The 27883-nt window shown below is 49.7% G+C and overlaps 1 pseudogene; it reads right to left on the reverse strand.

Annotated features, from left to right (window-relative positions):
- Positions 1-8527: 8527 nt before the first annotated feature.
- Positions 8528-8652, reverse strand: LOC118662363 (annotated as a pseudogene).
- Positions 8653-27883: the final 19231 nt, after the last annotated feature.

Genomic DNA, 27883 nt, shown 5'->3' on the forward strand with positions numbered 1-27883 from the left:
AAAGTTCCGGCCAGGTGGCAGCTTTCCCACAAAAGTGTATTCTCCGGGTCACCTTTCCTTGTGGCCATGGTGTGGGACAGCGCCACACTATAGAGACAGCAGGATGGGTGATGGGGGAGCCAGAGAAGTCTGTTGGCCCCTCCTGTAAAGGACTTTTCACCCCAGACATATGGCTCAGCATACAGGCTCCGGTTACCTGCAATCCAACCTCCCAGCTACTTCCCAGGAGCCTGCCATTTGTTCCGCTGCCAACTTCTTTCCACTGTGTCCTTGCCCATCTCCTGGGTCTCACTCAGCCCAGGTCCCATGTCCCACAAACCTCAGAGTGGGAAATTGAAGGGGAAAGAAGTCCCTTTCTATGGTCACAGGGCCAGCAAGGGGCTGAGTTAATTCTCAGACTCATCCCAACTCAGAATATTTCTAATCAACTGCATTCTTTATTAAGATACTGAAATACAAAATAACATTCTGGCACCGTGTGTTGAGAATTAAATAAATATAACATAAAACAGGCCGAGAGGAATTGGGTATATTCTCAAGAAATAGAAGTTATAAATACATTTTTTTTTCCTTTTAGCAATAGTAATGCAATGAGCATTTTTGTAGCTATATGTTTTGCATACCTTAATGATTCTACAGTTGAGATTGACAGGTCAAACAGTACTGGTGCCCTAGCTGGTTTGGCTCAGTGGATAGATCATCAGACTGCAGACCAAAGGGTCCCAGGTTGAATTCTGGTCAAGGGCACATACCTCAGTTGCAGGCTCCTCCCCAGGCCCGGCCCTGGTCCAGGTACAACCAATCGATGTGTTTCTCCCACATCGATATTTCTCTCTCCTTCCCTCTCTCTAAAAAATCAATGGAAAAAATCCCCCGGATGAGGATTTAAAAAATAATAATAAGCCCTGACTGGTTTGGCTCAGTGGATAGAGCGTTGGCCTGCGGACTGAAGGGTCCCAGGTTCAATTCCAGTCAAGGGCATGTACCTTGGTTGCAGGCACATTCCCAATAGAGGGTGTGCAGGAGGCAGCTGATCCATGTTTCTCTCTCATCGATGTTTCTCTCTCCCTTCCTCTCTCTAAACATATCCTCAGGTGAGGATTAAAAAAGAAAATTAAATCTAGTAGGCTTTTTTTTGTTTATTTCTGTCTTGGGTGAGGAACCGATTAATCTTTTCAGGCATAAAAAGTAAGACTAGAAAGGAGCACAGCCGGAGTGGCTCAGTGGTTGAATGTTAACCTGTGAACCAGGAGGTCACGTTTCACGGTTTGATTCCTGGTCAGGGTACATTCCCTAGGCTGCAGGCTCAGTCCCCAGTGAGGGGTGTGCAGGAGGCAGCTGATCAATGATTCTCTCTCATCATTGATGTTTCCCTCTCTCTCTCATTCTCCCTTCCTCTCTGAAGTCAATAAAAATATATATATATTTAAAAAGAATAGAAAGGAATTTGGAGGGGGGGGGCGTATTTAATCTCTGGGAGGACAGGTTGAACATGTGGAGACCTCAGGTCACTAAAGGTGGCTGTTCCAGATTTACACAGAAATCCCTGTAGGGGAAGGCGAGGAGAGGGAAAAGGAACAAAGGGCATGGGAAGGCTAAAAGCCAATTCCAATGTAACCCTGATGTTTGGGGGGCTAGCAATCTGAATCTGTGCAGTAACCTAATGTACATTCTTGATAACCTATAATTAAGTCACTGCCCCTTTCCTCCACAATCTGGTCTTGCAAGACCTGTTACCTAAATGCTCACATTTTAGAGGCCATAAACCATGAAACCCCGGAGGGTGTTATCAGTACTGGCGCCAGGCCAGGCCCTTAGATAAGGTCTCAAGGCCCCCATTCCTGCCCACAGGGTTTTTTGCAAAGCCCGCGAAAAGTCCAGAAGTATGATCCATATGGGGGGACAAAGAAGCCAAAGGGGCATAAATAAGAGCTTCCACCATATTGGTTTGCTCAAACTCTGGAGGCGACTCCTCTGAGACCACCAGCGTAATAAAGCTGTGTAACTCCACTTACTAAGCGTTGCTTGGGTTTCTTTGGTCTTTTACAACAGGCAGAAGGATCTGCATGGCAGTGGAGGGCCTGGTCACACCCACTTTGTAGATGAACGATGTCTCTAGGTGGGTCCTGTTTGGTGATGGGACTGGAGAGAGGCCAGGGAGACCAGGTTATCTCATTCAAAACCAACAAGTGTATGAAATATATAGAGAAGGGGGCAGAATCTACACAGAGAGGTTGTCCTTGGACCCAAATGAGGTCACAGTTGTCCACTAGACAGGCAGCCTAACACCCCATGCCAGAAGTTCTGCCTACTCCCAAACAAAGACACAGTGTGACACCAGATGGAGGTCCAGTCCTCAGTTTATACCCATTCTTCAGAACTGAGGGGCGCTGCCCAGAAGGCGTATTTTCCTGTTGTTCATGCTACACTGTCAGGCTCAAAGTTGCTGTTGTATCCTGTTCACCAAGTTGGGATTTTAAGAATCACTGAAGCCGAAACCAGTTTGGCTCAGTGGATAGAGCGTCGGCCTGCGGACTGAAAGGTCCCAGGTTCGATTCCGGTCAAGGGCATGTACCTGGGTTGCGGGCATATCCCCAGTAGAAGATGTGCAGGAAGCAGCTGATCGATGTTTCTCTCTCATCGATGTTTCTAACTCTCTATCTCTCTCCCTTCCTTTCTGTAAAAAAATCAATAAAATATAATTAAAAAAAAAAAAAAAAAAGAATCGCTGAAAAGTTGGTAAACTTGCCTCTCTCCTGCATCCCGAAATGGAAAAATCTTGGCTTGTCTGTGAAATTGAAAAACTGTCCTCTAAGTTTTCATTGTGTGTTTAGTGTTTGCATATTAAATTTGAAAACAAAGGTCAGAGGCATTCTTTGTGACTTACTGTGGACATTTCAAAAGAGCGATCTTTGTCTAATACTAAGAAGTTACAGAAATAGACTATTTGGTCACTGGCTGATTACGATGGAAAAGCCAAAGGTTTTCCAAGAGGAAACAAAGGGAGGTAAGGAGTCTAGACTGGCCACTCAGGAGAGTGTATGTGTCACTGAGATGCCCCATCACCACATAGGAAGTTTGGGGGGCCTTGCCTAGGCACTGTCTAAATCTGGGTGAGCATTTTGGCGTATGGATGAGCAGGCTCTTTAATTACACAGCTGTTTCTGACTTGACTTCCTGGTGGGTTTATTCGCTTGATGAGAGGGTCTGCATTGAGCTGCCTGATGTGGGCCTGGCATTATGGGTTTCCGGGCAACCCAATGTGTCTGGGTGTGTCTCCTTAGTGCTCTCTCTCCTGCTGATGTTTCTGGGTGCAGTCTGTGTGCTGGCTTCTGGGCTGTGACCTTCCCCACGTGATCAGGTCTGTGACACCCCTGGCCTCCAGGCTCCGTGAACACACACAAAAGCACAAACGCTGGCTCAGTTGGGCTTCTTCCAAACTGCTGCCCCGGGAGGTTGTGGCAGAAACTGGAAGTTTCCATTTGGCCAATGGTGCGCAGGGCCCTCCATGTCTGAATAGTGGACTATTTAAGGCTCTAGCAGGACCCTGCTTGTGGCTGAGGGTTTAGAGAGTAGAGCTGGCCCCTCCAGGAGTGGAGGTGAGTTCCCTCTGGGGACTGGCCTAGGCCATCAGTAGCTTTGCAGTGGTGATGATGCCTGCCAGACACTTCTCACCATCCTCACAGGAAGCTTTTGAATTGGATATTTGGAACCAGCCCAAAGTCTCTGGGTACCACGGACAGTGATCCCTCTAGGCAAAAAGGAAATGTCTGGGTCTGTAACAAGGCCGACTTGTGAGTGCCTAAAACTGGTTCTGAAAGGACTTTTTCAGAAAATAGAAAAGGACTTCAAAAATATTTTGAACAATGAACAATGAAAGAAAAATCTTTGAAATAGAGAACTTTCTAGGGTGATTCCCTTAGAGTTCTGTTCTGTTTGGATTTTTAAGAGATCTATTTTAATATTGTAGAGGTGAAAAAATGGGTTCATTAAAGGAGGTATTCACTCAGACCTCTGCACAGGGGGGTGGAGCCAGAGCTGGGAGCTGAACTGGCTCCTGGGGCCCCAGGGTTTTCCTGGCCTGTTTGTGTTTCTGTTTACATCTGTGTATCTCTGGGCGTGTCCCCTCTGCATTGTGCACAGGCAGGCTCTAGGTGTGTCCCAGCCACTCAGCAGTGGGTGTTTCTTCACAGCAGGGAAATTCCAGGGGCAGATCCTGCCTCAGCTGCGGTGAGACAATATTTCCTTGGGAGGAAACCAGCTCTCTAGCCAAGAACCAAACAGTTTCCACTCCTGGAGTGAGGAGGCAGGAGTGAGGAGGGAGCAGAGAGGAGAGAGCAGAGAGGAGGGAGGAAGCAGGAAGGAGTAGGGTGCAGGGAGGCAGCAAGAAGGAGGAGGGAGCAGGGAAGAGGCAGGAAGCAAGAGGCAGGAGGGAGGAGGAAGGAGGAAGGAAGAGGGAGGAAGGCAGAGCTGTCCTCATGGAGATCCCCCTGGAAGGGAGCTGCCTCAGGGCCCACAGGCCCCAGGCTCCTTGAACCCTCCAAGACACAGTTTAAATTTAGACTTTCTATTCTGGTCCTTGTAGCTTGGCCTCACCCTGTAGCCTTGCAGTTCGCCAGTTTCCCCAAGCACAATTCCTCCTGGACCCAAGGGCCAAATGTGTAGTAAGCTTTTCTCCCAAAGGCAAGCCATGCCTTAATAACTGTTTTGTGGAGCTGTGGATTTGTGATGGAAAGAGGGATGGAAGAAAGATTCAAGCCAGAAAAATCCACCACCCTAACTCTCATTTCCAAACCTGGTGACCACCTCCCCCCCCCCCCCCCCACATATTCACACACCCTAAAATGTATTTGTCCCACAGGCATTCCTGGAGAGTTGGTCACTGAGCAACTGTGATGGGAACCCACTCAGTCCCATTCACTTTCAGACAAGAAAAGAACTGGTTAAGTGGTGGGGAAAGTGCTATGGATGACAGTTGCTAGGGGGGAGAAGGAGTTGGGGGGCTGGATAAAAAGGTGAAGGGATTAAGAACTACGAATTGGTAGTCACAAAAAATTCCCAGGGATGTAAAATATAGCATAAGGAATATAGTCAATAATCCTATATAATAAAAGCCTAATATGTTAACTATCCGACTATTCGTTCGACGGTTCGACCAATCGCTATGATGCACACTGACCACCAGGGAGCAGATGCTCTGACTGGTAGGTGAGCTTGCTGCTGGGGTCCTGCTGATCAGGACTGAGTGCGACAGGCCAGACATGACCTGGAGCCCTCCCACAGTCCCTCCCCACCCCATCATGCACCAGTGGGATCCCTCAGCCTGTCCTGCACCCTCTCACAATCCAGGACCCTTCAGGGGATGTCAGAGAGCTGGTTTTGGCCCGATCCCTGTAGGCCAGGCCGAGGGATCCCACCAGTGTGCAAATCTGTGCACCAGGCCTCTGGTATTGTAATAAATATGTGTGGTGCCAGGTGGGTACCTGAAATATCAGGGGGACTACTTTGTAAAGTCTACGATTATCTAACCACTATGCTGTACACCTGAAACTAATACAAAATAATACTGAATGTAAACTGTAATTGAAAAATAAAATATTATTTTAAGTCAAAATTTAAAAGAAAGAAAGAAAATGCTCTGGGGATGTGCAGGCAGGGTATGAACATAACATAACTCTAATTCTCCAGAATGGATGACTCAAGCGGGAATGAACTTGGTTTTATCCACTGCTTCTAGAGAGGTTAGCTGTGTTAATTGAACACTTGCTATGTGCCAGATACTGTATTAAGTGCTTTAAATGTAATATCTAATCTTTCTTTCACACAAAGCTTACTTGAGTCACATTTTTCTGTCAACTCCCTAGCATATATGTGAATTAAAAACCTGTCTTTTTGGCCCTGGCCTAAGTGGTCTGGTTGGAACATTGTCCTGTACACCAAAAGGTGGGGGGTTTGATTCCCAATCAAAGCAATACCTGATTGGGACAAGTGTGGGAGGCAACTGGTCAATGTTTCTCTCACACTGATGTTTCTCTCTCTCTAAAATCAATAAACATATCCTTGGGTGAGGATTTAAAAAACACACATCTGTCTTTTCTCTTGCTAATCTGTATTTTGCCAGTTAATTTGCAGGCCCCCAATATAAGAGGGTGGAGAAAAAGGTTTTCCTTACAATCTGGAGGGAGAAACACTGGTGGTGCCATCCTCCAGCTAGGAGGGGCCCTTCTGACACCAGCTGGTGGTGGTCAGGATGGGTTTGTGCTTTTTCCTCTACCTGGTCCTGTGCACCTGAGGACACTATAATTCTGCAGCTGAATTTCTTTCACACAAACCAAACATATACTGGAAACTGCTCCCTCAGTCTCATCAACACACTTCCAGCTGAAAGAAGGGCCCCACCAGTGGTCCAAGCAGTGGCTTGGCTGCTCTGAGAGAGCAAGCGGGCACTTACTCTGCGGAATACACCATCCTCTGAAGTGCTGCTCTGAGCTCTGTGGGCCAGAGGGGATCCCTTCTGGCAGGACTGACACTGAACAGACTCATCAAGCACTGATGTAAAAACCAGAAAGCTCTCCTTATTTCACAGAGAAGTCTATCTGGCAGACAAGACACTCACTGTGACAGGTCTGGACAGTCCCTCTCTCTCTCCGGTGTGTGAATCTGACAGGAAGGTTGTTGGATGGGACTGACATCTGTTGGTGAATCTCAGTGGCCCAAAGTGAAAAAGGGTTGGATATCCATGACAAGGAAGCCCCTGCTGGCCATGTAGATTGTTAGGACAAAGCACATATTCTTCAGCTCAAAGCTTGTTCAGAGACTGACATGTAAACAGCGATAAACTTGGAACTGCTCTGAGTGGGGGGAGAGGAAAGCCTGCCTTGCCCACCAAGCCCACCCCAGGGAGCTCTGGGGAGCAGCTGAAACTCTTCTGATCTCTTAGCATCTTTCTGAGGTGTACCTGGCCAATGGCTTCTGGCCTGTCTGACATCATGAGAGAAGCTGGGCAGAAGAGCTGATTGGTTGCATGAGAGTTCAGTATTAGGAGGGTAGCATTTATTATAAAGCCCCAAGGCGGGAGGCAAGGTGAATATTCATCTCTGGATAGACAGAGAACCTTGTACCCTAACACCTGGGTTTGGGGATGTAACTGGACCTCCAAGGGGTCCAGGCTGCCTCTTGCTACTTGAACAATTAAGCAGAGACAGTTGAATCACAGATGAGCGCTTATTCCAGTAATGCCAGCAGTATGGGAGAGCAGCAGGTCATCCACTAAAATCTGCTCTGCCTCTACCCATAAGCCAGCTGCTTATATTAGGTAGAAGGACAAAGATTACGTGAGAAAGTAGGACTTACAGGCATGGGAAAGAAAGTAGGCATGGGATAAACATTACAGGTTACAAGTCATGAGGGCTGGAGGGGGTTTCAGAGTGCTGATGCCTCCAGGCATCCAGGGACCAGATTACAGGTAATAGGGGCTGGGAGTTGTAAAGAGTAGGTGCCTCTGGGACTGGGGACTGGGATTGTTTCAACCATGAGGTTGTAAATCTGTCCATAATGACAGGCAGTTCTCAGGACAGGAGGATGAACTGCATACCAGTGTTAGCTCCCAGGTCCCAGGGCGTACAAGACTTAGCCAGGTTAGAATGTGCTTCCTCTACTCATAACAGAACCATCATGGTTAACAGAACCTGTTTAATATTTCTTATAATTGTACCTGGTCCCCAATATTCTATTCCTGCCCCTAACAGGGACACCACAGATAAAGTCTTCTATCCAAAGTCCAACCTGACCACCCCTCCTGCCCAAAATTCTATCATGTAGTTGGTTTTTGTTGTTTTGTAATTGTTGTTGTTGTTGTTGTTGTTTTAATTGATCTCAGAGAGGAAGGGAGAGGGAGAGATAGAAACAACAATGATGAGAGAGAATCATTGATCGGCTGCCACTTGCACACCCCTACTGGGGATCGAGCCTACAATCCAGGCATGTGCCCTTGCCTGGAATCAAACCCGGGACCCTTCAGTCCACAGGCCGACATTCTATCCACCGAACCAAACCGGCTAGGGCAAGGCCTCTTTTGAAATTTGAATCCACCTAAAGAGGAATACTGGTCTATTCAACCCAGTATTCCTGGAATTTTGAAGATGAGTAAATGAATCCAAGAGTTATCCTGAAATTTCTGGCAATGTCTGGGGACTCCTGTTTCTGTGGAAAGGCATTCTTTAAAAAAACCAAAAAACTACTTGGAAATGACCACAGAAATACATATAAAGAAAAGGAGGTAGAGGAAGCTATTTATATGTAGATAAGGAGCAATTTCCAAGACAATATTGGTAAATAAAAAAGCCAGGTGCAGAGCAGGTGCCTAATATCCTAGTCTTTAAATAATAAAAGAAACCTAATTTGAGCTGTAGATGTGGAGAACAGCTCTGGTAAAGTTTGAGGCTAAGGGACAGAGGGAGAAAAATTCTCACCACATTCTCTTTTCAACTTCTCAATGTTGTCTCATGTGCTCATTTATCAATTCAAAGAACATTTTTTTTCCCTGTTCCGAAAACCCATTCAATATATTGTCCTCAGGTAGAGGACATATCAGGCACTAAACTGATAAGAACAGATACTACATTTGATCTCAGCAAAAGGCCGAGAAGCGATAACAATTTGTTTTTAAAAATGCATTTGCCTGCCCAGCCAGTGTTGTTCAGTGATTGAGTGTCGACCTATGAACCACGAGGTCATGGTTGGATTCCCGGTCAGGACACATGCCTGGGTGGCCGGCTCGATGCTGGTAGGGGTTGTGCAGGAGGCAGCTGATCAATGATTCTCTCTCATCATTCATGTTTCTGTCTCTCTCCCTCCCCCTACTTCTCTGAAACCACAAAATCATATTTTTTTTAAAATGCATTTTAGCTCCACAGTCCAGGCCTGTGCTCTACCACTAACCTGCTCCCAAGTCCTCATCAGGAGCCAGACAGAACTGTATGTCCATGGCCTGGGGACCAAGGGACCAGGTGCCAGAGTGTCACATGGGGTTCTCTGGCAAGAGTCTGGGGCACAGTCCATGTCTTCACTTACACCTCATAATTCCCAGAAGGAATAGAAGGACCACAAGCATTGACCCAGCACGTGGCAGCATGTGGCCAGCCTGCCAAGGAAAGGTGCCAGTCACACACAGCACACCAAGAGAGGGCTAGCAGGGTGACTGTTAGGGCAGGAGATGCCCTGGGCAGGGAAGGCAGACTTCTTCATCTCCTCTGTGCCTCAGGCCCCTCTAGAGTCTGGTGAGGACTCTGTGTGTAAAGTTTCCCCCACGTCCCGCGTGGTGCAGGGTTCAGGATCTGGAAGAGGGCTGCACGCAAATGAAAGAGACAAGACAAGAAATAGCCCTAACCGGTTTGGCTCAATGGATAGAGCGTCGGCCTGCGGACTCAAGGGTCCCAGGTTCGATTCCAGTCAAGGGCATGTACCTTGGTTGCGGGCACATCCCCAGTTAGGGAGTGTGCAGGAGGCAACTGATCGATGTTTCTCTCTCATCAATGTTTCTAACTATCCCTCTTCCTTCCTCTCTGTAAAAAATCAATAAAATATATTTAAAAAAAAAAAAAAAAAAAAGACAAGAAATAATAATTTGGAAATATTGGGGGACCAGGCGGGCAAGTCCAACTCAAGGGGAAGGACTTCCACTGGTGCTCAGGCCTCACCAAACTTTTATTGGTTTGGGATATACCCATAGCCCTTAGGCAGGCAATTTCCAGTAATAGGCAGACTAGCCCATCAGCAAGGATTTACATAATAATAAGTGGGGAAGTTGCTTCAGCTACCATTGTCTGGACTAACAGTGGGTGCACAGCGCTGACCTTTGCCAGGGCTTCAAGGGTCATCAGCCTTCCGGGTTCCTTGTCCACACCTCTCTGCTAGTGAAGACAATAGGCAGCTTCCCACAGCTCTGGATCTTTCTGAGTGAGGTTTTTATTTTATTTTAATATATTTTTATTTTTAATATATTTATATTTTAAAATTGTGGACGAAAGGGGCCACATGCGAACCTGACAAGCTCAGGGAAGGCCTGCATGGTGGTCTTGCAAACTCAGAGACCTAAAGTAACCACAAAGGATGGTCTGAAATTAAACTTTAACTAAAAGCAGTTATGGTGGGTAGTTACATCCTAGGCCGGTATCTTCACTGACAAGGTCAACCTTTACCTTAACTGAGTCTATCTGTCTTTTTGCATCTATAATAACATACCCTTGAAATATCTGGGTAACTTGTAACTTCCCCTTTTCTGGACCCCTTGGGGCACAACCTACAGAGCCTGGGCGCCAGGACAGATACCACAAATTCCTTCATTGTTATCATATTAATTGTTCCTGCACCCACCTAAGTATGTGTCTATCATTTTACTTTTTATCCAATCCCAGGGGTTTCCCTGCTTTACTTACTCCCGCCTCTCTAGTCTATCACCAATAGATTTTATGTAACCCACCTATGTCGTTTCCTTTGGTTGCAATGTATAAATATAGATGTAACTGCCATTCTCCAGAGCATTATCTCAATCCACTGAGGTTCTGCTTCCTGGCAATTGTTGACAGTTTGGCTCAAATAAACTCACAAAAATTCTTTACAGATTGGAATGTCTTTATGTTAACAAAATAAATAAATGATATTTTATATTTTCTCCTGTTAATCTGTCCCATGTCAATTTGATTATTAGACCAGCCAGAAGAATTTAGAAAGGTAAAAAGAAAATTATTTTTCCTCCCTGACATGAGCAACAACTGTGGTGTGATATGAAAATAGCTGTGATTTCTATTGTTGACAAAGTCCCAAGAACCACCTATAATACTGTGATGTGATTTCTATGCACACAATGGAAGGAAATGCTAGATTTCAATGAAAGATTAGGGAAAATAAACATGTAAATTCTACTCATCCAAGTTCACCACCTCTCAAAACCATAACTGCAGGCTAAGACTCTAAGGGGTGAATGTTTGAAGGGGCACAAATTGGGTAGAAAGCATGGATTTCTAGATCATCTCCCTGAACAATATTTACTTTAAAAAGAAGTATTTATTTATTTTAGAGAGAGGAAGGGAGGGAGAGAAACATCAATTCAGTGTTCCTCCTATTCATGTATTCATTGGTTGATTTTTATATGTGTCCTGACCATAATGGAACCAGAAACCCCTTGGTGCAGGGGACAATGCCCAAACAACTGAGCCACTGAGCCACACTGGTCAGGGTGTTACTTGTTACTTAAAAAAAAAAAAAAAAAAAAGTTTTATTGATTTTAGAGAGAGGGGAAGGGAAAGAGAAAGAGATAGAAACATCAATGAGAGAGAAACATCAATCAGCTGCCTCCTGCACAACCCCTACTGGGGATAAACCCACAACTTGGGCATGTGCCCTGACCAGAATAGAAATCAGCGACCTCTTGGTGCATGGGAAGATGTTCAACCAACTGAGTCACACCTGCCGGGCACCAGGGTGCTACTTTTAAAATATGGAATAGCAAACCGTGGACGGAAAAAAAAAGGGGGTCACATACTAAACCTGACAAGCTCAAGGGAGACCTGCATGGGGGCCTTACAAACTCAGAGACCAAAAGTAACCACATAGGATGGCCTGAAATGACTCTAATTAAAAGTGAATCATAGCAGGTAGTCTTGTCCTACGCCAGGGGTGGGCAACCTTTTTGTGAGCGCGTGCCAAAATCTCTGACTCAAAATTCTTCTGCGTGCCAACCTTAATTTTTTGAGAACATGTTATGCCTACTTGATATCTCTTAAGGTGTACATATATGAAGAACCTTGAAGAAATAATAAAATTCATTCGAGTGACAAAAACACAGTATATGATGATGAAAAATACATTTATTTTTTAATGTATACATGTACACTGATAGTCCGACAGAAAACTTTATGACTCCGTTTGATATTATCAGTGGGACTTTTACTGTTGCATCACTGATGACAGAGATTTTACATCAGGTTTATATTTCATGACCTTCAGAGATATGCACGAGCTACTACTTTCATCCGTCAGGCTACTCCTATTACGAGACTTCACAAAATTCATCACTGAGAACAAAGATTCACAAGCGTATGTGGATGAAACCAAAACACTGGTCGGATCTAGGAAGGCAGGGAGAGTTAAGGCAGAGGCATAGAAATTGCTCTTCCCCTCTCTCGTCAATTCATGTCTATGGTCTTTAAGATAACTTGTTATGTAAAATTATTTATTTATCTAAGATGCACCTACACTGAATTTATCTGAAAAATAAAAAAGTCGATATTAAGAAAAAAATTGTAAATGGGAGATTATAAGAGAGGGTTTCGAGTGCCAGCAAAAGTTACTGGCGGGCCATGTTTGGCACGCATGCCAGGGGTTGCCCATCCCTGTCCTAGGCCCATATCCTCCCTAACAAAGGTCAATCTTTAGCCTTAACTGAGCCTGTCTATTGTCTTTTTGCATCTAGAATAACAAACATTTGGAATGTTCCTTTTCCCAGACCCCTCAGGGCATAATCATTGCACCAGAGTGGAGTCCACAAAACCTCTCTTTGTTATCATGTTAATTGTTAACTATCCTGCACCCACCTATGTAAGAGAACTTTGTGTCTATTCCTTTTACTTTTTATCCAATCCCAAAGATTTTCCTGCTTTGCTTTCTCCTGCCTTCCTAATCTATTACCAAAGGATTTCATGCAACCCCTTTAAGCCTCTTCCTTTTATTGTAATGTCTACAATGAGTTGCAATACTTTCATTCTCTGAAGCATTTTCTCAGTCCATTGAGTTTTGGCTTTCCAGCAATTCTCATCAGTTTGGCTCAAATAAACTCATAAAAATTATCTACAGGTTTGAAAATTTATGTTGAAAAATAAAAAACAATTGCTGCCACTTTTTTATTGAGCATCTACAATGGTCTACGGTCCTGGCACTTTACAAATATCACCTTTAATCCCCCCCAACCCCCACCCCAGTCGCTCTCTCTCTCTCTCTTCCAGGATGTTATGCCCAGAATTCAAGATCCCCAAGGAACCATGCCAGGGAGTCAGTCCGATGCAAAAGCAGAAGGTCCTTTATTGAGTTAGCTAACCCGACCCGGGCCTCCAGTCGCCGGTAACCGAGTGCCACCCGTGAGAATAGTGAGGGGAGGGGAGCCGGCTATGGGCCCTGCCGATTGGCCAGGCGCAAGTCGGGTCTTGTTAAATCCTGGGCGTGGCCAGCAGGGGCCTGGGCTCGGGAAGAAGGCACTTTTCTGAGCACATGGCCTCTGCCCCATCACAGGACATATTCATATCCACATTTTACAGAGGAGAAGACAATAAGGAGTTAAGTAACTTGGCAAAGCCACAAGTTAGTGTTAAAGGACTTTCTTTTAGAACATTTAAGAAAAGGCAGTTATCTAGAGAGTTTTTCACAGTTGCTGAAACTTTTCTAAGGACATTTCAAAATGCTTATTAGGAATTTGTGATTTAATAAAGAAAGGAAACAAAACGACAGGATATCTATGTAAAACCTGAAATTATATCCTGTTTCCATTTCCTACTTCTTCACTTATAAAGATTAAAAGCACTAGTTTTTCCTCATATTAATGAAGCAATAATGAATAAAAATAGCCTGGCCTGCGTGGCTCAGTGGTTGAGCGATGACCTATGAACCAGGAGGTCACGTGCCCAGATTGTGGACTTGATCCCCGCAGGAGGCAGCTGACCAATGATTCTCTCTCATCATTGAAGTTTCTATCTCTCCCTTCCCCTTCCTCACTGAAATCAATAAAAATATATATTTAAAAAATAAAAATAAAAACAGACAACTTTTGTTACTTAGTAAAGAAGAAAAGCCAAATCCATGTTGTAATAAAATAAACTAATAAAAGGACAGGCGATGTAATGAGTAAACTAAAAATGGATACAACAGGTTTTGATAAACAGGTGAGTCTTTAGAGGTTTAAGAATGGGAGTGAGGGATACGTTGGCTGCATACCTCTCACCTGTTTAGAACCGATGCACTTTCATCATGCAAGAGGAAAGCACCTACCATTTATCTGCTGGGTTTGGGGATTCCCATTTGTTAAAGTTTACACATAAAAAAACAAACAAGCCCTGGCCCACCCGAGCGGCTCGGTGGTTGAGCACCACCCATGATTCCCGGCAGGGAATATGCCGGCCTCGATCCCCGGTGGGGGTCGTGCAGGAGGCAGCCGACTGATTTCTCTCTCTCCCTTAAACCAATTTAAAAACATAATGAAACACACACACACAAACAGGCATGGACATAATTACAGATCCTACGGAAGCCAAGGACTTGGAGACTGAGGTTGCTAGGCAGCCGCCTCAACTTGAAGCACCTCTGCTCCATCGTTAATTGATGAACTTGGGCAAGACACACCGGTAACTCCGGCTGCTTCACCTGTAAATGAGGAGTCATCCTGCACTGCCCTCCGCTTTGAACTGACCACTCTGATCTGTAAAAATACGGTCCTCATAGACTCAAATGAGGGAAACTAAGACAGTGATGGCCCGAGAATGTACGATCGCAGGGAAAAAGGAATGAGGCTTTTCCTCCAGAAAGGATCGCATGAGTCATGCGAATTCTCCAGGGATCACTAGAGGCCAACACTGCAAAGCGGGGTGCTCCTCAGACCTCCCTAGAGCCCCCCGCCCCGCCCCACAGGACCGAGCGAGTTGCCGAGGACAGACCGCCAGGGACTGGCTGCCCGGCCCGGCCGCCGCGCGCGCGGTTAATACCGTGGCCACAGGTCGCATGAGTCACATGAACCAAACTTAACGCACAGAAACACGCCGGAACCACCCCTTACTGAACCGTGTTATCTTGGAAAGTGGGTTTATTCCTTTTCTGTCCTGCACTGTAAGTACTTTTGCGTACCTTTAGTTTCTCCGTCTGTACACGGTTATGAAAATTAAAAAACTCAAAGAAAAGGGCCAGGCAATAAGTATTCAGGGAATGTGTTATTTCTTTTGAAATTACCTACCAAGAATATATTAAAATTTTTTTAATGTTTTACTGCTTATTGCTTTAAACTAATCTCGTTAATGAAAAAAAATTCACTTTTTTTTGGCATCAGTGTCCTCCCCCCCACCCCCCCAATCCATTCCCAACTTGAAGTAGCAAGTTGAAAGCTATCGTCGTAATTGTGCGTAGTCTGCCTCTTCTTTACAAAAACTCTGGGATCGCATCCCAAAGCTTCCTGAAGATGTATCTCCCTGCTTCCGAAGCGCGCACACCAGGGAGAGGATCTGGGAGACGGCCTCGGGCTTCCCCGGGGCGCCCTTCGCTCCGCCATTAGAGCGCGCGAGGGAAGATGGAGGCGGCCGGCCCCAGAGCTGCGCCAGCGCCCCGCTCCGCCCAGGCCCGCGAGGCAGTTGCGGCGGTTGAGGAAGGGCGAGGGGAGGGGAAAGAGCGCCACGCCGCCCTCGCCCCCGCCCCCGCCCCCGCCCCCGCCCGAGCGCGCGGTTCCGTGGAGCCCCGCTCCAGCCCAGAACTCCGGTCCAGGCCGCTCCGGGCTGCCAGCCGCTCCGCGGGCACTGGCCGCGCTCCGCGCTTTCCCTCCAGCCCTTTGTGTCCCGGCGCGTCGGAGGGGACGCGGGAACGCGCGCCGCACCGCGCCGTGCGCCTGCGCCTGCGCCAGGGGGCGGGCGGCGCGCCCGGCCGGGAGTCCGGAGTGGGCGCTGTTCCCAGTCGCCCCGCCCTTGATCCGCCTCTCGGCCGCCATTTCGTGCTCCGGCGCGCGCGGCCTCAGCGTGATGGACGCCAGGAAGCCCAGACAACAAAGGCCTGAGCGTCGGACTTGGGCGGACTGCTGGTCTTTCCGATGCCCGCGGGAAGCAGGTGGCTCCCAGAGGCTGCATTATACCCGAGTGTGGGGAGGACGTGGGCCGCGAGTGTGCACATGCTCTAGTGTGCCCAAACCCGTATTTGTATCTGGCAGGCACGCATCCGTGGGTTCACACGTAACTCCTGCGTGCAAGACCTCGAGGATGTTCTCTCGAGTATGCGCACTCCTGTGTTTGCTCCGCCTGGCTACTTACACGGGTCCGGTGTGCATGGACTCGTGTTTGCACCGTCCCGGGACGAGCACTGATTCATGAGTCCGATTTATCCACTAACCTTTTCATACCCGGGAAGTGCGCAGACCTGGAGTGCAAGCCCTGCCTCGGAAAGTCTGGGGTACCCCCGAAAACCATCCCGTTGCTGGCCTGTTTTGGATTAATTCCCTCTTGTTTACATGCAAAGCATAACCACCAGCCTGCTACCCTGTGCTATTCTTCTCTTCCGCTCACTGCTCTCCTGCTGTCACCCCAACTTTGCACTAGGGACAGGTGGTGACAGTGACCCTCTGCCGGTGAGAGTAAACAGAAAATGGAAATTAAAGGCATGATACAGCAGAAAGGAGGGGCCTGAAAAGCTTGCTGGAGAAAATCATGAAGCAAGGCCAGTGCAGGTGGCCAGGGCTCAAGCCTGAGACTATGGTTCTAGAAGGCATTTAAACAGAAGATGCCACCAAATCCACATTTGTGGGAGGACAGGGGTTGGAGCAGAGGGAGCAGGTGATAGAGAGGAGGGTGTGTAGGAAAAGGAGGCCTTTTGGGGGCCCATGGGGCAAGAGACCTTGGGGACCAGGTTCAGGGAAAAGTGGAGGGAAGTGGGAGGAAAAGCAGGATGGGGGACTGATCTGTCCAGCTGTTAACACCTCCTGCTGCTTCTGGCTCTTCTGTGTTAAGCTCATGCCTCTCCCCAGGAATGGGACACAGGCTCAAGTCCTTTACCAGCTGGGCACCTGGGCAACACCTACTCAGCAGGGATGAAGGGAGATACTGCCTGGGCGAGAACAGCCCAGGTATAGAGTAAATGTTCACTAAACATGCGATGTTAGCATTTGAGCTAGACTGACTCTAGAAGTCCCCTTATCTAGTCCTCCTTCCCCTTCCATCAGAACCACCTTATATGGCCAAGTGGTAGTTGAGCGTTGACCCATGAACCAGGGGGTCAGGGTTCAATTCCTGGTGGGTTTGGGCCTCCGGCCCCAGTGGGGGGATGTGCAGGAAGCAGCTGATCGATGATTCTCTTTCATCTTTGATGTTGTCTCTCTCTCTTCCTCTCCCTCTCTGAAATCAATAAAAATACATATTTTTAAAAAAACCCACCTCAGCCAGCGGTTGAGTGTCGACCCTGGAACCTAGAAGTCACAGGTTTGATTCCCAGTCAGGGCATCTGCCTAGGGTGCAGGCTAGATCCCTAGTGGGGCACATGCAGGAGGCAGCTGACCAATGATTCTCATCATTGATGTTTCTATTTCTCTCTTTCCCTCTCCCTTCTTCTCTGAAATCAATTAAAAAAATATTTTTAAAAAACTCACCTCATTTGTGTACCTTTCACCTCATTATGGATACCCTCTTATTATGCTAACTATTCCTAATTATGTTTTAAGGACATGAAAGTCCATCTCCTCTAACATACCTCGCGTTCCCATTGAGGACCCCTCTCCAACATCCCCAATATGTTGTCATTGAACCTTCATTTGAATGGAGAATGAGCCACTTCATGGGGCAGCCTTACACATTTAGCATGTAAAATTTAGCCTATGAGGCCCAGATCTTTGCAATCTGAAATGAAGGCGTTTTACCTGTCCCCCAAAATGTATTTTCTGAGCCATGCTTTGTGTTAGGCCTGGGGATAGAGCAGCCAGACACAGTTCCTGCCTCTAAGAGCTTTAAAAATCAAATTTCAAGACACCAGGGTCCAAGAGCAGAAAATAGCTTCTTCATATTTGATATGATGGTGTTGAAAGTCCATGCAGTGTGGATATCACACACTGGGCTGTTATGTGCTTCTTGAATTAAAACTGCAGGGCCTCTGTGGGTGGGATTGGATTGAGCACATGTTCCCCTCCCCACATGGGGTTTGACCATGTCAAGCTCAGCCTAACTCTCCTCCATCCTTTTCAGCTGCCCCAGGCCTGGGCATGGTCCATAGTTAATGCTATTGGGGCAGGCAAAGCTGATCCCAGTGATGGGAAGCACCAGCCACTTTATACAGAAAGAACCAACAGGGTCCCGCCTCAGAAGGGGACTGTGGGCCAGCCTTAGGGGTGAGGTGATCCTGGTAATTGAGCCCTCTCAGCAACAGCTCTGGACAACCCTGCCTGCCTGGGAGGTGGGGCTTTGGGGTAAGTGGCCATTCTCTCACTCAGGCATGGGGCAAGTTTTTCTACTACTTTAATCCGCCAGCAGGGATGGAGCTTCCTAGGAAACCAAGCCTGAGCTCAATCTAAATAAAGTCTGTGCGACCTGGAAGTGGGTGAGGTGGTTCTACTTTCCCTTCTGCTGAACAGGCAAGTGGTACTGGATTACTGCTCCACATTTCACCCTTTTCCCAAAGGCCCCAGGGTCTGGGTGATGTCATCCTCAAGGGCCCTTTCCTGGAGTATGCACTCCAGAGGTGAGCCCCCTCCCCCTGTCCCTCCACCCCCCCCCCCCCCAGCCCTCAGGGGTCCAGAGATGCTACACTGGGTTTGGGGTCTTTGCCCAGGAAACACCTGGTGGGGAATTTCCCTGGCTCCCAAGAGTAAACCATAAGGACCTAGACAGCACCTTCCTTAGGCAGCTTCTTACCTCCAAAGGTCACATTTAAGAGAAGGGGGTCCCTGGAGAAATGAGGCTGTTTGCAGAAGAATAAATGCCACCTTGTGCCTGCTGGTTTCCTGCAGAGGTCTGTGTAAATAATTTAATGGAAAACTCCAGAAGGCAGGCAGCCCACGTGAGCCTGGCCTTGCCTGCCGCCAGCAGGCAGGTTATGAAATGTTTCCCCTCTGAGCAGTGGCTGGGTGGGGGGTCAGGATACTTCAGTCACAATCCAGAGAAATAAGACATTGCTCTGGGCTCCTGGGGAGGACAGCTGGGCGGGTGGGATTTCTTCAGGGAGACCAGCTCTCCATGCTGCCTCCCAGGTCCTGGTCATAGACTCCAGGATGTGGCGCCTCTCAGATGCAAAGCCAGGGTTCTAGGCTGTCCCAGATGTGTCCTGCCCGCCTCCCCTCTCCCCCCCAGGGCAGCCAGGGGGCCCAAGCAGTTTGCTGGAGGTTGGGGGGCGGGGAGAAGGCTTCCGGCCGGTTCCAGCCTACACGCGCGGGACGTCCCCCTCGGGCAGCAGGGCTGGAGGACCACCAAGCACGGCCCCTGCCCACCCACTTCCCGGCCCAACCCACTTCGCTTTCCCTGCCATCCCGCCAGGCTCAGGGCGGTTCCTCCTGGGTCCAACCGCCCCAGTCCGGCCCGTCTGGGAGGTGGCCTGGGCGGGGAGGTGGAGGAGGGACCCAGTGGAGCCACTGCCCGGAGGCCGCGCTGCCGAAGCACAAACATTTCCTTATGTGGTGGCTCTGCGGGCCCGCGGCTGGGGCGGCGCCCTGGGGCTGCTGGACACGCCCTGGTGATGGTGACCACCCTGGTCTCAGAGGCGGGCCGCTGCCCAATGGGATCTCAGCCTCATCGTATGGTCTGTCACTAGACAAAGCGGAAAGGCCCCCGGCCCTGATCTTTGTCCCCTGGAATGTGTCCCACGTTTCCCCAGGAGGAAGTGGCCATTGCTTCTGAACCAGACCCTCTCTCGCCACAACTTCCCCTGCACTTGTGGGAAAGTGTCCCTGAGATCTGAGGTTCAGGCTGAGACCTCAGGCCTGGGCAGGAAGGGGAGGAGGGGTGGGCTGCCTGGCTTTCTTAACTGGGGCACCATCCTGGCCCCTCCCTGGCCCCTTTGCACAATGCAGCTCCCTGGTTTGCCTTGGGAGCTATATTTGGCCAAGGGGAGGACAGGGTGACTCATGGGAGGGACAGCCCCTATGGGGAGTGGAAAATGGGGAGTGGATGAGCTGCATCACTGCGGCTCTTTTCTGTTCCAGGCCAGCTTCAGGCCCTAGCCCTCCAAGGACACTGAACAGGAAAACAGGGCTGCCAGGCCTGCCTTCCCACAAAGGCAGGTCTCCAGGGCCCCTGCACTGCTGGGGGTGGGCACAGCAGTGACCTGGGCAGTGCCCAAGCTTCCCAGAGCCTGATTAATTAGTTCAGCTCTAGCTTTAACACCCCCTCTCGAGGTTCTGGGGTGTCTGCTCTGAGCCCCTGAACTGTCCTGGATTTTGGGGCCAATATCTCATTTCTCCAATATTACAGCCTTTGAGCAGAATTTAATATCTGATAGGAGAGTTTCCCTATGGGATATTTTTTTTTTAAGTGGGGCTTTTAGCAGGATATTTGCTCATCCCAGCGAATCACTAATTGGTCTAATTTCAGGGATATAATTTGAAGCTGCATGTGAGAGAGAATTCCTGTCTGGGAGGCTTGTGCAGCAACACCCCACAGGCTGAGGGAGAAGAAATTCCCCATGCCTGGCCCCAGCCCACCCCACCAGCTTCCTGGTGATTCTCATTCCTCCTCTTGGTCCTTGATCCCTGGCTCCCTAGGGTCTGTTTCTGAGTCACAGGACACTCGCCCAAGCTGCCTTCTTCTGCCACTGCCCTTACTACCAGTCCCAGGGTTCTCCTCGGCCCCAGCACGTGCGTACACACACACACACCATCCTGGTTCAGTGGGAAGGGACAGGATTCAAGCCCGAAATTAAACCCTGTTCTGTATGATGCAAGGTCCTAGGAGCTGAAGTCAAAATCCCGTCAGTAAAAGGACAATAGCCATCCTTGCCCAGTGCACTAAAGCAACATCAGTGGATAGACGGTCCAGTTTTAAGATTCTCTTTCCGCCCTAGCCGGTTTGGCTCAGTGGATGGAGCTTCGGCCTGGGGACTGAGGGGTCACAGGTTCGATTCCGGCCGGGGGCACATGCCCGGGTTGTGGGCTCGATCCCCAGTGGGGGATGTGCAGGAGGCGGCCAATCGATGATTCTCTCTCATCATTGATGTTTCTATCTCTCTCTCCCTCTCCCTTCCTCTCTGAAATCAATAAATATATTTTAAAAGAAAAAAGAAAAAAAAAGATTCTCTCTCCACACTGGGGAGAAGCCCCCAAGGAATCTGAAGAAGGGAGATGGGGAAGTGGACACTCGAAAGCAGGAGACCCTGTAATCCATACACTGACAAAATGGCCAAGTGTCACAGTTAGAAGGGATCAAGTAGTCATCTCATTCACCCCGGCTACCTAGGGCAGAACTCTCTTCTACATGAGTCCTGGAATGCTTCGAATGGCAGGGAACTCTGCTGGGATGTGCCGTGTCAGACTGTCTTCACAGCCCTTGTCTGCCGGGCTGTGGTCTCTGACGGCGGGTCCTGGTGAGTCCCACTGCTGGAGCATGGCAGTGTTCAATGAATGTGGGGCCGGGATAAATAATAAGTGCCATCTTGAAGCCACCCACCCTGGGCCAAACTCCACCAGCTTTCCCCAGTCCCACATATGACACTGTGTCCTGAACATTCTTCGTCCCTCCCACCTGGACACCACATCCGGGTGGCAGTGTTTCCTCTGAGCAATGGACCCCTGAAGCAAACTCAGTTCTCCAGATGGGCCTGGACCAGCACAGCAGTGGAGCGGGGCACCCTCTCTCTGTGTGCTCTGTGCTGTCATCCCTGCAGCCTGGCCTTGTCAGGCCTTATTTTTAGCATCCTGCTGTGGTTACATCTTTAAGCCCCAGGCTGCTCCTTTGTGTGGCACAGCTGTAACTTCAACTGTCACAATTCTAACCAAGAGGGGGGCTCCTTGCTGCAGATGTCAATAGTGCCGTGTCCGATGATGGGCCCCAACTGGCATCACAGGGAACAGGCTGGGGAATGGGCATTCTCAGTCCTCCTAGGTCCGTGGTCGGCAAACTGTGGCTCGCGAGCCACATGCAGCTTTTTGGCCCCTTGAGTGTGGCTCTTCCTAAGCCTTAGGAGTACCCTAATTAAGTTAATAACAATGTACCTACCTATATAGTTTAAGTTTAAAAAATGTGGCTCTCAAAAGAAATTTCAATCGTTGTACTGTTGATATTTGGCTCTGTTGACTAATGAGTTTGCTGACCACTGTCCTAGGTGGTTCCTGCTCATGGGACCAAGACTCTGGTTGTGGGCAAAGATGCCAGAGTGTGCCCTTTGCTCAGGAAGTAAACCCTGGCTGTGGGGCTCTCTCCTAGACCCCAAGCTAGACTCATAATTGGGTAATCTGCAGATGCCTGACCATTGTCAGCCTGGGCTCCCAGATGCCTTGCCCCCGACATACTGAACAGGTTTGGGGTAGCTAAACACACAGCTCTGGGTCAACATGTGTTTGTTGACTGAGTCCTGGGTGGCTAAGAGGTAGGGAGCAATCCCAGGAGAGTGTCCACACCTTCTCCGGTGCCCTCTGCAACTGGCCAGGGCCGACTCACACCTCTTGCCCTCAGTTTGTGGATCTGATGAAGGGTATCGAGAGGAGGCTCTGGCCCTGAAGCTGCCTCAGGCAGACTAGGAGTCTGGCTGGGACCAGGCCTGGCCTGAACTTGCAGACCAAAGGCAGATGGAGGGTGAAGTTCATAAAGTCTTCCCAAGAAGGATGGGGGACCCTTTCCAGAGAGGTTTTCCGCCCAGAAGGGTTTTTATGCCACACTGAGTGCCCACCTTCTAGAATGACCTGTCAGCCACGGAGGGGGCAGGCATCCATCCAGGTCACAGCACCTGATGGTGTGCTGGTGGGAGCTCAGGCAGGGGCCTGGCCTGTGGGGGAGGGGCACGAGGAGGGAAGGAGCAGGACCATGGCTTCTGCTGAATCCCACTGCAGCTCATTGTGACAGAGAGGGAACCCCAGAAACCAACAGGCCAGTGCAGGGCAACTGAAAGGAAGATAAAACTCACCAAGTCTTAGAGGGAAGGAGGGCTGGGGAGAGACCCCTGGGTGGCTCAGATGTACCAAGGAAAGCAGGAGCCCACACCCAGTTCCCACCCTCCCATCCCCTGCCCTCCACCCAGTTCCTAACATACCTTCACTCTGTCCTCACCTTCCCGCTGTGTTGACACTGAGTGTGGACAGGTGCCTTCCTCCCTGACATTGGTGTGGATTTGAAAACATGCTCAGGCTCAGACCCTCAGCTGCTGTCCCAGGACTTGGAGACCCTAAGAGAGCCCCTGGGAACCCCTGCTGTCTAAGGCAGAGGCAGGCTGCATGTAGGAAAAGAGCCCTGGATGGGTTCTCAGGGCCAGCATGGAGGTCCAGCTCTGACCCTAGCTGGCTGGATGACCTTGGGCAGATCCCAACTCTGCTGGTCAATGTGTCATTGTTGTGATTTTCAGAGCCCGGGCCATATGAACCTTCCCTAGGTAGAAAGAAGCAGGGAGGAAAAGGTCAAGGCCAGAGCTGATGTGTGAAATGCAAATGAGAACCCAGTATGTAAATCAATGTTTGCTTCTCTTATGACAAGGTCCAGTGTGACCCAGATGCCCCCAAAGAGTGCTGACACCTGGGTGTCCTCACAGAGAGGAGAAGTCTGGGCACCTAGGGGGCACAGTGGCATTGACCTGCTGGGGACAGGGGCTCCGCTGGAAGTCAGCACTCCCCTGCCTGAGCCCAGGGCCCTCGGTCCTCTCCCAATGAAATGCACAGCATTCTGTTCCTTCTGCTGTCACTTGTGTCCTGTGTCAAATTTAGACTATAGGAGAGAGGTATCTATCCCCCCAGGCTCAGAGTGGAATGTCTTTCAGTTTGGGGTTGAGCTGGCCCTGTGGGTCTGGGGACAGATGTGGCAAAGACCTTTGAGGAGCACCCACAATAATAAGAACAGTTGTGGCTTTGGGTAGGGGTCTCCATAGGCCAGGCCCCCAAGGCTCTTTCTTGCACAAAATACCTTGGGAGTGAGAGGGGGCCAAGCTGGGGACCCTGCCTCAAAGGATGCCAGGCATTCAAATGAGGCAGGGCTAGGTGACACCGCCCTGGGGGAGGGGATGGCTGTTCCTGCGGCTGCTGGCCAAGCAGGCAGCTGGGCCACTGGGGCCCTGGGGAGACCCAGATATTGTCTCTTTTCAGCTCATTGCTTCCCAGAGTGGAAGGGGGAAGACTGGAGAGGCCACAAAGAAGAGCTGAGGGGCCCCCAGGGTTTACTGAGCAGCAGTCAGGGAGGGAGAGTGGGGGACATCTGTTCCCCAGGCTGCAGGCCTCCAAGACTAGAATGGGCTGTGGGCAGGACTTCATAGCACCAGCATGCAGGCCTCCAGGGAGTCCAGTGGGGGACCAAGTGGGTTGAGAAAGAGATGGGTTCCAAGACCCCTGCATAGAATGAGCCCCAATCAAGCCCTGGGAATGTGTTGTCAGAGACATGAGGCCAGAGGCCCCCATTTTACTGAAACTCTTTGTTTTCCACTGAGGCTCCAATGAACCTCAGTTCTTGAGGGTCCTTAGAATTTCCCTGAAGAGCTGGGCAAGAAGGAAGGAGGCATGGGGATGGGGTTACTGACCTGGGAGGCTGTCTCTGGGCACTGTTCCCCCAGGGCTCTCATCTCTGATTGACCCCCCTCCCCCAGACCAGAGCCAGCTGGAAGCCCCCTTCATCCCTGTCTCCTACCCCTTCCTCTCTCTACTATTCAGGTTCCAGAGAAAAGAGAGCCCCGCCCCACAGGATATCCCACTTCCTGCCTTGGTCACCTGCAAACAGCTCGGATCCCTGTCCTCAATGAGGAAGAAGGGTGGCTCTGGCACTGTGCTGGCTGCCACCCTCCCCTCCCCAGGTTCTGGGCACTGGACTCCATATTGATCCCCAATGTTGGCTCCTTCCCACCAACACTAAAGCCACCAAGTCCCTGCATGCTAACATGAGTGCCCTGAGCCCCCTCCCTCTGGGCCCCTTTTCATCACAGCCACCCTCTTGAAAGAAATGTCCCGTCTCCACTTCCTCCTCCCTTGCTTATTCCTCAGCCTGTGGCCCTGAAACTGCTCAAAGGCTGGTCTCGGCAGCACTGTGTCTGGTTCGCCATCCTCTTCGCTGCTCCCTTGAGCACCCACCTCTCTGGCCCTTCCTGTCCTCCCTGCAGGTCTTCTGTCCGCCTGGGTCTCAGTGCTGTAGTTCTCCCTCCCAGAGTGGCAGGGGGCAGGGGAGAGGTTGGACACTGGCATCAGACACTCTGGGTTCAAAGAGGTCTCTGCCTACCAGCTGGGGGGCCCAGGGCAAGTTCCTTCACCCTGTGGGCCACGGTCTCAACTGTAAAGTGGGGAGGACAACATGGAAGCCGCCTCCCCACATCCCGGGCTGTGAGGATTTATTTGTTTTTGTTTGTTTGTTTATTCTTACTCGAGAATATTTTTCTCATTGATTTTTAGAGAGAGTGGAAAAGAGAGGGAGAGACAAAGAGAAACACAGATGTGAGAGAGACACATTGATGGGTTGCCTCCTACACGCACCCGGCCAGGGCTGGGAGCCTGCAACCGAAGTACATGGCCTTGACCAGAATCAAACCCTTCAGTCCACAGACCGACACTCTATCTACTGAGCAAACCAGCTAGGGCCCGGGGTTTTAGGATTTAGAACAGGGGTGGGCAAACTTTTTGACTCGAGGGCCACAATGGGTTCTTAAACTGGACCGGAGGGCCGGAACAAAATCATGGATGGAGTGTTTGTGTGAATTAATATAAATTCAAAGTAAACATCATTACATAAAAGGGTACGGTCTTTGTTTTTTTATTCAATTCAAACAGGCCGGATCCGGCCCGCGGGCCGTAGTTTGCCCACGGCTGATTTAGAAGCACTCCTGTAGCCTGACTGTCACGGAGCAGCTGCTGCTCAGAGGAGCCAGAGGGAGCACCAGTTCTGAGCTCTGCCTAGTGGACCTTGCACAGCTTCTCTCTGACAGCGATGGGCCAGATAACCAAGGCCAAGGGTCCTGGAGGGTTTCAGGCAGTTGGGCTGATGTGAGAGGCTACACGCAATCTCATGCTTCCTTCTCCTGAGCACATTTTGAGGTGCTCATTCATTTGCAAGGAATACCAGGTTTTTCTCCTCTGCTGCCAGTGCTTCCAAGAAGGTCAAATCACCCCCTCCCCACACTGGGCATCTTTGCCTAGAACCCCAGGCCTCTGGGACATAAAGGGTAGAGGCTGGTAACAGATGGGTTAACTCTTGGCCTGCCTCCTAGAAAGGACACTTAAGGTACCTCCCCCCCTCCACTCCTGGACTTTCTTTGGTCCCCAAAGCAGCCAGCACCCCTCCTCTCTTCACTCATCCCCCTCCACTCCCTCTGATCAAAGGGGACAGAGGGCTCCCCCAGGTGGCCAAATGTGCCAAGGCCAGAAGCTGGGGAGTCCGCAAGGACCAGCTTCAAACCTTTTGGTCCCTCAGCCCCATAAATATATCTGCCCAGTCAGACCAGGTGTTGCAATGTGGGGTCAGGAAAATCAGGTCACCTGTATGTACATTCACATCTGAATGAAATGGGCAGCGTGTACAGTCCATGCTGTAAAGTATTCTGAGCCAGGCTGTGGGGAGTTGCTTACAAGACTGTCTGCAGGGCCTGGCCTAACACTTTGCCTTGTGTCATGGGTCACAGGAAACACAGACATGAGGACAGGAAGCATAGGGCAGAGGCCCAGTTAGAAGTCAAAAACACACCAGCACTGTAATCACCACCACCTATCATGTGCATTCTGTGTGACTGCTACCCTGTCCCAGGCTTTCCATTCTTTGTTTACTTCTCACAACAACCTAGGGCCGTGGTTGGCAAACCGCGGCTCACGAGCCACATGCAGCTCTTTGGCCCCTCGAGTGTGGCTCTTCCACAAAATACCATGTGCGGGTGCGCACGTACAGTGCGATTGAAACTTGGTGGCCCATGCGCAGAAGTCGGTATTTTGTGGAAGAGCCACACTCGAGGGGCCAAAGAGCCGCATGTGGCTCCCGAGCCGCAGTTTGCCGACCACTGACCTAGGACATAGACATTATTATAATCCCCATTTAGCAGATGAGGAAACTGAAGCTCAATGAAGTTAAAACCCTTATTTAAATCACATGGCTGGGTGAAGTCTGAATTTGAATGCAGAGATGTCTGACTCCAAATTCCTTCCTCTTACAAAAGTCTACCAATACACAGGAAGATAATTTGGCACAATAACTTGGGAGAGATACAAGTATCTCATGCTGTCACCACGGTGAGCTCATGAATGAAGATGTACAACTCCTTCCTGCCCCAGAAGTACACACAGCAGGTGCTCAGCAGAGGCAAATGGAATGATGATAGGCCAGTTACCATACTGTGAACACACACATAGGAGAGGCAACTCCAAGGTGCACACCCAGGCTCTACCTAATACCTGCCAATGCATACCGAAGGCTCGGGGCTTGGGCACTGGTCCTTCAAGAATCTAGAATATGGATACCTGGACACCAGAAAGTTCCAGTGATGGGCTGCAGCTCACCCTCGGCTCACTGGCAGGCTGAGGCCCAGCGTTCTCAACCTAGATAGGTTCTAGTGAGAGCCACACACATTCATGTATGTGTCCCTACTACACATTCATGAATTCCCCACCACACATACCTCTTCCCAAGATAGAACCTGCTGCCGCCATCTGTTCTGTGCAGACACAGTTGAACTCTTGGCCTCATCGGCACACAGTCCTGCTCACACTGACAAGTACACACACAGCTCTCAGAGAGAAGAGAAAGAAAGATTGAGTTGGTTGGGGGTCTGAAAATCCCTGAAGCTCCATAGACATTTGGGGACCAAGCCCTGGGGTCAACCCCCTGCGTTCAGTGTCTGACCTCATGTAGAAGTCTTCCAGCTTCCCAGGCCTTGCCTGAGACTATCTTCCGCCCTCCCATTTTAAAGGTTAGTCCAGGGCCTGGAATGCCCACAATGGCCACCAGGGGGCGGGTGAGCATTGAATAATCCCTTTAGTCCAGCCTCCTCCCTAAAACCTCATCCACTCATTCCT

This window comes from Myotis myotis, unplaced genomic scaffold (genome assembly GCF_014108235.1).
Source record: "Myotis myotis isolate mMyoMyo1 unplaced genomic scaffold, mMyoMyo1.p scaffold_m19_p_8, whole genome shotgun sequence".
In the NCBI taxonomy this organism is placed as follows: Eukaryota; Metazoa; Chordata; class Mammalia; order Chiroptera; family Vespertilionidae; genus Myotis; species Myotis myotis.